This window comes from Macaca mulatta, chromosome 3 (genome assembly GCF_049350105.2).
Source record: "Macaca mulatta isolate MMU2019108-1 chromosome 3, T2T-MMU8v2.0, whole genome shotgun sequence".
Taxonomy (NCBI): Eukaryota; Metazoa; Chordata; class Mammalia; order Primates; family Cercopithecidae; genus Macaca; species Macaca mulatta.
The window spans coordinates 39603645-39616493 of NC_133408.1; positions in this window are offsets into that span (position 1 = coordinate 39603645).

The window sequence follows — 12849 nt, forward strand, 5'->3', positions numbered from 1 at the left end:
AAAAACATGAGTTTATCTAAATTTGGAAGTTTTAAAACTTGATTAAAATTTCCTGGGGATATGGATGTAAGACATAGATTTTAAAATATTTTTCATTTTCAAAATTAAAAATCAAACCCATATGTTTAGCCAGGGTGACTACTCGATAACTACTAATCAGATGGGTCTTCAGTAATGCCACAAGGTTAATACTCTTATAAATCAATTCCCTGGTGTTTCGTGCTACTGAGTTAATACAATTTGATACGGTATCACCTTTAACCAGGCTTTGAGGAGTCACACAAAGGAACAGCACAACAGAGCCATAGGGTGGAATGTGTGGGGAAACCGAGATGTAAAACACAGCCTCGACTCTGACATTTACTCCACTGTTGGGAAAAGTACTTCAATTCCCAGGGCCTTAATATTTTCCTGTATAAAACAGGAAAAATAGAGCCATCTTTAAGGTTTTGTCAAATCTTGTTGCTGAGTGATTTTAGTGTCTGCAGCTATCCTCTCTGCTAATCACAACAAGGTTAACTAACTGTTCTTTTGTTTAAAGATATTTTTGCATTTGTTTACAAATACTTATTCTTCCTTTCACAAAAAAAGGAAACATTTTAAAGATAATATACAAGATGTTCAGAGTCCCTTACATATCAACTCTTCACAATGTGGTAGAGTAGCTTAACCCCATTCCTAAGAGTATAGATTCAGATCAGCCTGTATGTAATTAACCCCCAAACCTATGTGGAGTGTGGGATAGATAATATATTTCAAACACATGAAAAGGCACACGCACATACACACACACAGACACGCACACACACACAGTATTACCAAGGCAGAGGTGCACATGAAAATATTGGATAGACAGCTCAAAACTCTTAGTATTAAAATAATCCTAATAATAACTTTCCTTCCAAAGTCACCACCGACAATCAGATCTCTTAAAGCTTGGTGCCTTAGGTTTGTGAACTTTGTGTAACTTTTGACTTTCTTATTTGGTTGTATGCTATTTATCTCATAGAAAGAAACTTCTTCTTCATCCTATGCCAGTGCTGTATTGTAGGGGTTTGTGGACATTTTCCTGGTCTATAGCAATCCAGGTTACTGGCCTCTGGCTTCTTAGGAGCAAGGCCATCACATGCTTTTGTTCTTTGCTTGCTTCCTTGTAAGGGCCCGACATACAGTGGGTGCTAAACAAATGTTTGGTCAACTGAACTCATTTTCCACCTCCATTCTCTTCCACTTCAATCTCTCCCTTTTACTTCTTCCAGATTAGGTTTCCTACAGCAAAATGGGAATTGTCCAAAAACTGTCCTTCATCTTTACAACTTGAAGGATTCATTACCCTAAGCAGTCCTTCGATATTGACTATCACAGACTAGATAAAAAGTCTGGGTTCACCAAGAATAGACATGTGTGCCATTATATTTTCTGTTGAAAGCTTTGGAAAGTGTCTTTTAGCAAACAACATAAAGCATAGAGTTTGACCGTTCCTGACAATGTAAAAGGATCATCCACATTCTCACATGTCCATGGCTACTTTCCCACTCCTTCCCCAACCTTGAAATCCTGAATTCAAAAGAAAACATAAGAAGATAGTATGCCTCATGTAAGGCAACAGGTTGCTTAATCTTTCTTGCCTATACACATTCAAGAGCTCCAGAAAAATTTCTGAGCTACTTAGGATGCCTGATCCTCTTCTTGGGTAAAAGGAATAAGTCCTACATGTAGTCACCAAAACCATGTCTGTCCAAGGGGCCTTATACCTGTGATTCATGATTGCATGCTAAATGTAGAAGGATATGCTGTGTTGCAGGGCCATGTCTGGTCATTGTTTAAGTTCTACTTTGGAGGACTAGTTACTGAGAAGGAAGAGGGAATGATAATGTTAGAAATTGGAATAAAACTTAAGGGGAAAAATCAAGTACAAGGGACCAACAGTACTGAGGGGCAATAGGTTGAAGATTTCTTCGATGATTGTAATATTTTCAAGGAGACCTCCATGAATCCTTCCTGGCTGACCCCAACATAGCTTTGGCATAGCCCTTATGCCAAATGTCTTAGGCTAACTAACTTTTCCTAAAGAAAATAGAGGAGTTATGGAGACCAATATTTAGTAGAATAATGCCTGATTATCTTGCTTTTGAGGTCTAGTAACTGCTAGTAAACTTGCCTAATTAATTCACATTTATTTATTTATTTATTTATTTATTTATTTATTTATTTTTTGAGACGGAGTCTCGCTCTGTTGCCCAGGCTGGAGTGCAGTGGCCGGATCTCAGCTCACTGCAAGCTCCGCCTCCCCGGTTTACGCCATTCTCCTCCTCAGCCTCCCGAGTAGCTGGGACTACAGGTGCCCGCCACCTCAGCCGGCTAGTTTTTTGTATTTTTTAGTACAGACGGGGTTTCACCGTGTTAGCCAGGATAGTCTCGATCTCCTGACCTCGTGATCCACCCGTCTCGGCCTACCAAAGTGCTGGGATTACAGGCTTGAGCCACCGCACCCGGCCAATTCACATTTAGAGGAAGAGTAACAAGGGTTTCAAGCACTTGAAACACCACTGACTTCATTTCACGTGAGAGTTCTTATGGAGAGCTAATGAACTAGGAGGCTGCAGGTCTCTTGGCCAATAAGTCTTCTAGATTTCCTGGGACTCCCTTTTCTGGTCATAGGTGATTTTGCTTTTGCTTTGAGTATTATAGCACCATAAGGTGTCAGACACTCTGCTCTTACCAAGGCTTACCGAAAGTTTATCTTGTTATTTGGTAGAGTTTGGCCCGTTAAAAAGAGAGAGAGAGAGAGAACGATAAAGAGGAGGAGAGCAATCCTCACTGCTGAAGGAAGAAGAAAGCTTGGCTTTATTTCCAGTAGGCAGAAAAAACTTCCCTCTGTAGCTCTCTAGCACCAGTGGAATGTCTTTGTTTGGATAATAAGTGTCCTTTCATACCTCATTAGGCATATTCACAGACAGAGATGTACTATGCACGCAAAATCACCTTCATGGGATGACTGAGAAAGTCCATGTTTTATTGGACACTAAGTTCGTTAGAACGATTTGGATGCAGTTTTGATCAGAAAACCTTGTTAAATGGGAAAATAAGTTACAAATATTTTGGCAAAAGATTAAGGTTTATGAACAACCAACCATTTATATTAATTTACAATTAATTAGGCCATGTTGAGAAACCATTTGGTTTAGTTAATGATTAAACATTTTGTTAGTGAACACTTCCCAGACTTTACTAGCCCTGCTAATCCCTGCTTTGCTCCTGGTCTGAACCCCCACAGTGCCTTGTTTATGGTACAGTGCCTACTGCTTGTATGCTACATTAGTGAATGTATATTTGCCTCCTCTACTACTGTGTGAGCTTCTTGTTTGCCAGGACAGGGCTATATTCCTCAGAGCTGAGGAGAGAGTTGAATCATGTGGTCCTTTATTCTCAAATCCTCTTCAACAAGTGAAGCGAAACAGGACAGTGAAAGGCCACTGCACATGGAAGCAGGAGGTCTGGATTTGGGTTCTGAATCTCTAGATCTATTACTAACTGGAGGTATGGATAGAGTCAGGAAAATTTTCTTCCTTAAGTCTTGATAGCACCTATGTAGGTCCAGATCTGTTGGGATTCTCAATAATTACTGTGCATGAAATCAACTGAAAGTTATTTTGCAGTGCAGAATCTTAGCCCCATTCTATGAAATGTTTACTGTTTTATAAATTGATAAATAATTTTTATTAGACAATGTAAATTTCCTTACTTGCACCAACATACAAAAACATTGAATAATATTAGCAGCAGAATCTTTTAACAAAATAACTATGTATAGCTATTAAACCACTTTGTTTCACTGCTTTTTATTTTCTTTTATTTATCACCATTGTTTTATTTATAAACATTGTTTCTGCTCATAAGGAGTGTGTATTCTCTACATGTTTATAAAATTAATGCCTGAATGAAGTTGCTTAAACAAGGCAGAAGTTGATTTCTTTGTCACTTAAAATTAACCTGTAGTTACACCATTCAGGGTTAGTACAGATACTTTCTAATGTCATTAGGGATGCAGGTCCCTTCCAGGTATCTGCTCTGCTATACTTTAGAAAATACCCTAGTTTGGCTGCTAAATTCCCACCTATTATTTCTGAATTCTAGACAGCAGGGAGAAAAAAGGCGTGGGAGAAGGGCAAAGGAACATCTACCCTTCCTTTTTCAATTATTTAACCAACCCCCCCTTAAAAACACCTTGTTGAGATACGAGTACATTAAAAAAGCTGTACCAATTTAATATGTACATCTCAGTGAGTTTGAGGATAAGGATACATTCTGAAAGCATCACTACTATCAAGATTGTAAACATAATCATCACCTCCTGAAGTTCTCCCTCCCATCCGAATTATTATTTCTATTAGTAAGAACAATTAACATAAAATTCACACTCCTATTATATTTTAAGTATGCAATACAGCATTCATAGCTATAAGCACTATGCTGTAGATTAAACCTCCTGAACTTATTTATGTTTGTATATCTAAAACTTTGTACTATAATCACACCTACTCATTTACCTGCACCACAGCTCCTGGCAACCTCCAGTCTACTCTCTGCTTCTGAGTTTATTTGAGATTTCAAATACAAGTGTAATCTACAATATTTGTCATTCAGTGTTTGGTTTATTTCACATGACTTCATGCCCTTCAGATTCATGGATGCTGTCACAAATGACAGGGTTTCATTATTATATAATACTGAATAATATTCCATTGTGCATACATATATATATATAAAACGTTAATTCATCCATCCGTGAATGAATAACATGTGTGTCTTCTTCATATATCTTGACTATTGTGAACAGTGCTAAAAAGAACATATGAGTACAGATATCCCTTTTACATACTGATTTCAATGACTTCATATATATATATATATATAAATAAAATAAGTGGGATTGCTGGAACAAAATGATATTTTTATTGTTAATTTTTTGAGAAACCTCCATACTATTTTCCAAGCTGGCCATACTAATTTACATTCCCACCACCAGTATACAAAGGTTCCCTTTTCTCCACATCCTTACCAACACTTGTTATCATCCATCTTTTTGATAATAGCTATTCTAACAGGTGTGAGGTGATATTTCATGGTAGTTTTCATTTGCATTCCTGTGATGACTAGAGAGGGTAAGAATTGTTTATATATATGTCGTCCATTTGTATCTCCTCTTTTGAGAAATTCCTACTCATATCTGTTTGTTCATTTTAGTTTTTTAATTCTAATTTTATACACAGAGGATACATGTGCAGGTTTGTTCCATGGATGTATTGTGTGACGCTGAGGTTTAGAGTATGAATGATCTCATCACACACATAGTGAACATAATACCCAATAGACAGCTTTTAAGGCCTTGTACTCAACCCTCCCTCCTCCCTCTAAGAATCTCCAGTGTCTATTGTTTCCATATAAGTGAGAGCTAAACAATGTATAACCCAATGTTTAGCTCTCACTTATAATGGAGAATATGTAGTATTTGGTTTTCTGTTCCTGCGCACAATACCACACTGGGCTAATTTTTGTATTTTTGGTAAAGATGGAGTAGCTTCAGCATGTTGGCCAGGCTGGTCTCAAAATCCTGAGCTCATGCGATCCACCCACCTCACAAAGTGCTGGCATAACAGGCATGAGCCACTGAACCTGGCTTTTCTAATTTTTTTTTAGCTTATATTAGGCTTGTCTGTTCTAGAATTTTGTACACATTTGTTTATATTATAGGACACTTTTTAGCTTAGCTTTCTCCACTCAGGGTGAGAAAGATTATATTGATCCAAGATGTTGATTAATAGAGTGGATTATCCCCCGTTATTGCCCAATATTGCACTATAATATGCATATAATTTGTTTATCAATTTCCTCTCGATAGACATTAGAGTTGTTCCCAGGTTTTAGCTATTGTTAATAGAACTCAAGGACATATTCTTAAAATAAAAAATTTCAATCCAAAATGTCCTTTCCTTTTGACTCTCCAATATTGTGTCAGGGTTACATTTTTGTTGTCATGAAAATCCAATTACATTGAACAAGATGTGTTTCCAGAATCAAGGTTCAGTATATGTGTGGTCTAGCTGTGTCCCTAGAATGTAGCCCTTATTAGTTTTATTAAGCATTTTCCTATATAAATTGAAATCAAGTAGAAGATGCATTTTTCCACAGTAGGAGAAATAGAACAGTTTAAGACTTTGGAGAGATAGCAACTTGCTCCTTGCCTGTGCAACCCACCTCAAAAGATACAACTCTTCCAACTTTTGGTTTCTGGTGACTTGTCCAAACAATTAGATGTGAATTGACCTTATTCCCCCATAATACTACAAGTCGATCTTCTGCACCTGGCCAAATACAGTATAAAATTGATGGGCATACATTTCTTTTGTTTTCATGCTTTCTATTTAAAGCTATTCTCTTTGGCTGGGCACTATGGCTCATGCTTATAATCCCAGCACTTTGAAAGGTCGAGGTGCATGGATCACTTGAGGCCAGGGGTTTGAGACCAGCCTGGCCAACATAATGAAAGCCGTCTTTCTGAAAAATACAAAAATTTTCTGGGCATGTTGGCACATGCTTGTAATCCCAGCTACTCAGGAGGCTGAGGCAGGAGAATCGCTTGAACCCAGGAGGCAGAGGTTGCAGTGAGCTGAGATCGCGCCTCTGCGTTCCATCCTGGGTGACAGAATTAACCTTCATCTCAGAAAAATAAAAAGCTAATCTATACTTTTCTTTTGTTCCATTATTAGAATGTAGGAGATAATAAGGCAAAACTATTGTGGGTGTGTGAATGTGTATCTGTAGCACCTAGAATAGTGCCTAGCCCATCACTTGTGTTGAAAATTGAGAGAACCTTCTTAATATAACTTTTCCACACTCTAGTTCTGAATTTAAAGACAGAAAAAGATAGGTTAGCAAATATAGGTATCAGTTATTTCTATTGACAGATCATTTGGAGAACATGTTTTTGGATGTGGGAGAATAAAGGTCCCTAGCTCTCCACCCCAGAAATAATTTTGCTGATACAAAAATCAGTCAGACATGGTGGCACATGCTTATAACCCCAGCTACTTAGGAGGGTGAGGTGGGAAAATCACTTGAACCCAGGAGGCAGAGATTGCAGTGAGCCAAGAGTGCCCCACTGCACTCCAGCCTAGGCAACAGAGAAAGACTCTGTCCAAAAAAAAAAAAAAGGTTGTTACTATATAGCAGATAATTTTATTGTCATCTCATTTAAAATTGAATAATACATTTGAGTCGAATTCTTATGCCTGCAGAGACATTTGCCTCTGGCTTAAAATCACTGGCTCCAGGAGGAAACTCCACCAGAGGGCGTCGAAAGGATTTCATAGTCTCTAAGTTATCTTGGTAATTCTTCAAATAATTCCTGGCAATTCTGTTAGGTCTTGAACTTCACTTACTTCTTACATGTTTAATAAAAAGAAGTTCAAAACATTGCCATGGCTGTTGAATTCCCACAGGCTTGTCTTCCTTTTAAAATTCATTACATGGTTTGTACTCTTTTGCAAATATAATACATAAGTTTGGAGGTGGATGCTTGCAGCCATTAAGGTCAAAAGTACTGCTACATGGGCCGGGCATAGTGGCTCATACCTCTAATCCCAACCCTTTGGGAGGGCAAGTTGGACAGATCACAAGATCAGGAGATCGAGACCATCCTAGCCAACATGGTGAAACCCCATGTCTACTAAAAATACAAAAATTAGCTGAGTGTGGTGGTGCGCACCTGTAGTCCCAGCTACTTGGGAGGCTGAGGCAGGAGGATTTCTTGAACCAAGGAGGTGGAGGTTGTAGTGAGCTGAGATCACACTATTGCACCCCAGCCTGGTTACAGATCAAGATTCTGTCTCAAAAAAAAAAAAAAAAAAAAAGTATTGCTACATGGACATCCATCACTCTGGCATCTCTGCCATAACAACTGAGTATCGAGAATGTCTGTTAGTTTCTTTAACTCCAAATTTGTGTTGTGTCCCTTGGTCTCCTGTCATACCATAAAGTGTATTATTTACAAAAAAGATAATTTATCTATAGTTATTTCCTCTCAGTATGCTACATCCTTTTAGAATTTAAACATAGTGTCTCCCAACCTGAAATTTGATTTTTGAAAAACCAGAAAAATGTTTTTGGACACCTTTTATTTCCAGCTCTTTTCATCTTCATCTCCTCTCCTGAACTCAAGTTGAGGGTGAAGTTCATTCGTCAAAATTTCTCCTCAACTCACAACAACCTCATCCCACTCCAATATGATTTTTGTCCCCATGAATTGATGCACATAATTCTTGCTGGCAGTGGTAATGTCCTAATAAAAAAAATCATGAGATGGCATCAGACTTTACCTTATTTTCTAGCTCAGCAGAATTTGATTCCTGTCTGATAAGGAAACCATATTTTCCCTAGAAACTTTTCACTTTTGTCACAGGTTTGGTTCCCAGGGAGCTGGATATAGATGAAGTTTAGTGTGCAGGATGTTTATTAGGAAGTAATGTCAGGATCCACATCTGTGGAAAGGATTGGAGGGAAGCCTTATGTGCAAAGGGACAAGTCTAATGGCAATGCAGCCTGACTTTGTCAACTTCTTCTGTTCAGCTAAGAAGACCTCCCCTATTTGTCCCATTTGAATCAAATGGCAAAGCCTATGCATCCCTTGCCTCCATTAATAATTGTGTGCTTGCCACTTGTGGAGGGTGAGACTTTGAAGCAGGTGGCTTTCTGTGGCTGAAGTAAACCTTAAATGTGCTGGCAACGTTTTCCAAAGAGACAGAGAATGGCATCTGCCATGTATGTTGCCCCTTTCCAAAGAGGAAGCAACAAGGGTAACGTCCTCCAATGGCTCTGTATGCAGATGGGTGGACAGTAATGTCTGTCCCTCCTGTGACCTAAGAAGAACAGAGGACAGACATGCAGCCAGGCAGTTAGAGGTGACACAGTGTTAGGAGAGAAACATCTGTCATAAGCAGTGCTTCTTTGAATCAGGTGTGACACAAGTCTTGCATCCCTTTCATGGACTCCATCCCCATTATCCTGCTATCCTACCTCATGAAGGTGAGTGGGGGCTGGATGGTGGGCAGTCCCAGGACGAGATACACTTTGCCTGCAGTGTTCCCACATGAGTTCCAAGGTAGCCCAGGTGGTCATCCATGAACTTTGTATTTTCCTTATGCTTCTTGTCTTTGCCTTTGAGGAACACGTTTCATTGGACTCTGAGTCCAAACAACTCATGTATCCCTATATCTTCCCATTGTCCTTCACTTAAGGGAATCTCTAATCTCTAATGCCTTTGTTTTATTTTTACTATCAATATTATAATAATTAACATTGTCGTTATTATCCTCGTTGTTGATTTTCAGTTATTTTTATTAATGGAGTTAATATGAATTATTCTTTTGTGGCTACTTACACCAAGATGAAGATAATTTATTAGTTCAGGAAGAATCTGCATTCTGAAGGTGAATAGAAGTTCACACTACAGATGGGCAGACACATGTCCTCCCAATTCCTGATGGACCTCCTAGTGCCTCCTAGACCTAAGGGGTCTCCTGCAATGCTCCAAGATGCCACCAAGGCAGGAATCCCCTTGTGCATGCCTGAGAGCATCCAGGATGAAGTGAAGCTCTGGAAAAATGCACGAGTTTCCACATAATCCCCAAAAACCTTACAGGTGAACTGGATGCCACAGAAACAGGAGTGGTCATTGACACAACAAAGTCACCAAAATTGTTTTGAAGTCAATTAGGAAACCCAGGAATCACTCTTACTGCCATTAAGTGGAAGAACAGGAGCGTGTGAATGGCATCCCTGTCCTGCCTGAGACTCCACAGATATTTCTATGTGGCTTCAGGTACCAGGAATCTCCGTGATTTTCAGAAAGGCAGGGACAGCTTATGCCAGCCCATCCCTCTGCAGAATGTGCCCCAGCAGATCAGAGGCATGGAACCATCATGGACTGCACGAAGTCTCAAGGGCAGCTTTCCAGACTTGCCTGTGACTCTAGGTAAGTTCTGAGTCCACGTGGGTGCCGAGGAAATGTTAATGATGACCTGGAAAGATGGGACAAGCAGACACCACCCCTAAACAATCTGCAGGATTCCAACTTCAACAGGAAGCCAAAGACCAGCTCATGCCACACTAGTGCACCTTGAGAACCCCTGGATGCAATGCCGCTCTACAGAGAGTTCAACAAAGAAGTGGCTGGGAATTTTGCATTCTAGGCTGCATTTTACAGTGCTTCTGGACACGTGATCAGAAATTTAACACTGGCATATCTAACTCTGATATTTTTCACAAAATGGTTTTCTAAAATGAGGTAATATAGACAAAATATAATATAACCATATGTATTATATGCCAAAATATGCTTCACTGGCATCAAGTAGATTCACCTTGAAATACAATCTAGGACAACCTCCATCTTCAGAATATTTGCTTTTCCAGAGTGAAACTCTCCCACCAAAAACCAACAACATCACAGGTTTTTGCCGCCAACAAACCGACAGAAAGCCAATACATTTATTCTACCACTGTGAAATGGACTGCGGTGCAACACATACGTGTGAAGCCCCACAGGAGGCATCGCGGTGAACCAGATGGGGACTCGTGGTGCAAGCAACGCTCCCCATGTGTTAGCGTGCATGAGATTCACTTGGAGGAATTTGACTAGGTGCGTGTTGGTAGAGTGGGGCTGAGGTTCTCTTGCCCCTGTGGATGTTTAAGAAGTCACAGGTCCTGCGAAGACCTGCGGTCCCCTCAATCAACTCTGTTTCAGAGACATAATGACTTGGATTGCTGACAAGTCAAGAGATTTTCAAGCCCTTGGAAAATCAGTTACACACAAATACGGAATGAAAGTCAAAAGAGAGTACGTCATCTTTTTGAGAATTTTATTCACTTCAAAACAAATTAAACACACCTATTTCCAATGGCATTCCAGAGCCCAATTTTCCAGGCTGAGGAAACACCTGAAGAACGCTTTGCGCAGAACGCTTCACAGCGTCCAAAACACTGCTGTCAGGGCGGGGCACAGCTGAAGGCCTGCATCTCTCAGCGTTCTCTAACTGTTCCCTGAATCAGTCATCTGGAGAGCAAACACACAGTCATTCCCCAGTTTCCTACTGACATCACAGCTGAAGTCTGACTCCCGCGCGTCGCCGTCACCCAGTTTCTGAGGCAACGAATCACTGGCACAGAAGCTTCTGGTGGCGGGTTTCCGGAGAGCCCTGCAAACTACGATGTCCCTCACCAGAATTTGATGAAGCAGATTCTCTGCATGTGGTCCCTGCCTGGCCTGGGCTCCAACATCCACAGAAACACCACAGCTGGGGAGCTTGGGAGTCACCACACACAGTCTGCTCTCTGCTCTGTGCGCCTCAGTCCCACAGACCCCTCCAAGTCAAGGGAGCTGGATGCAATGGAGCCCCGGCCACCTGTAGCCTCACTCCAGGTCAGAATCGCTGTCCTCTGAGGAGGAGGAAACCTGAAGGTCCTCATAGAGGACACTCAGCGGGACAGGAACACAGGGAGCCTCAGACTTCTCTGAGACATGAGGGCTGTGAGCGAGGAAGGCTCCCGGCTTCTCAGGAGAGGGAAACGAGGGAGCTGTCAGGAGGCTGGAGCTCCACCATCCGTTTTCCAGTCTCCGGAAGAGCACTCTGAGAGGCTGGGCCCCATCGTGGCTGGCCGCTGGGTGATGGGACATGGTGCAGGCCTGGGCAGTAGGCAGGCAAGGTCTGCTGTGCGGAGGCTGCCGGTCGCTGCTGGGCACCTGGGCGGTTGTCCCCCTGCTCATCTGGGGCGACGGACTTGGTCTGAGTTCGGTTGCAGCTGGCGGAGGTTGGAGAGTCTCCAGGGCCCCCAGCTCACCTCCCTGGATGGCATTTTCGGGCACCTGGAAGGGACCCATTCTCGGTTTCTTGGGGAAGTTCAGGCAAGCCTGAGTCGGAGCCTGGGCAGGTCTCTTGGCTCCTGGCCTGAAACTGAGATTGGAGCCGAGGCCCAGGCTGTGTGTGTCGGCTGGTGGACAGGGCTGTGAGGTCACCGCAGGACGTTTGTCTTGTGCCTGGGGGCTGATGACCCGGATCAGGCCGTGGGGCTTGGAGGCAGCCTGGGGAACCTCTCGGCGGCCACCCTGAGGTCTGCTGTGTGTCGGCTTCACCACGAGGAGAGGCTCCGGGCCCTGCTGCCTGACTCCAGGCTGAGGGATGTCGGCCACAGCCCCTGTCTGTCGTGCCTTTGGTCGGAGACTTGACGAGGAGCTCAGACTGGCTTTTCTGAGGGGAGACAGTGAAGCCAAGACGCATACCGTGTCAGACATTTTAGTAGCTGAGCCATCAGTGAGGGCAGGGTCCACGCGTGGCCTCTTATTGGTTGTGTGGAATGGCATTGGCCTGCTTGCAACCTGAAAGAAAGGAGACCACCCATGTTAGAAGTTCCTCGGCATGGAGCCAACATGGAAATCAACCACATCCAAAGACAAGGTGCACACAGCAGGAAATTCTTAATACGGTATGGACAGGTGGTCCTTGGAAGTAGGGACAGATCCTCAACGTGAGTGCTGATCGGGACAAGACCCATGAAAAATGCACTCTCCAGCTGTGATCTAAGAATACCATTTTTCTAAAGACTGTGTCTTGGGCATTCACTGGATCAAAGCGCCTCCACTCAGCCTTCCATGAAGTGTGACGGACTAATGCCCTTCTGAAGGCAGGTTGGTGGCTCAAGGGTTCCCAGGACGTCTTTTCTGAAAACATGCATGTTCCTGGGGTGAGCCTCCTCCATGTTTGGGGCCCCTGAGGGACTAATTTCCTCAGGCCG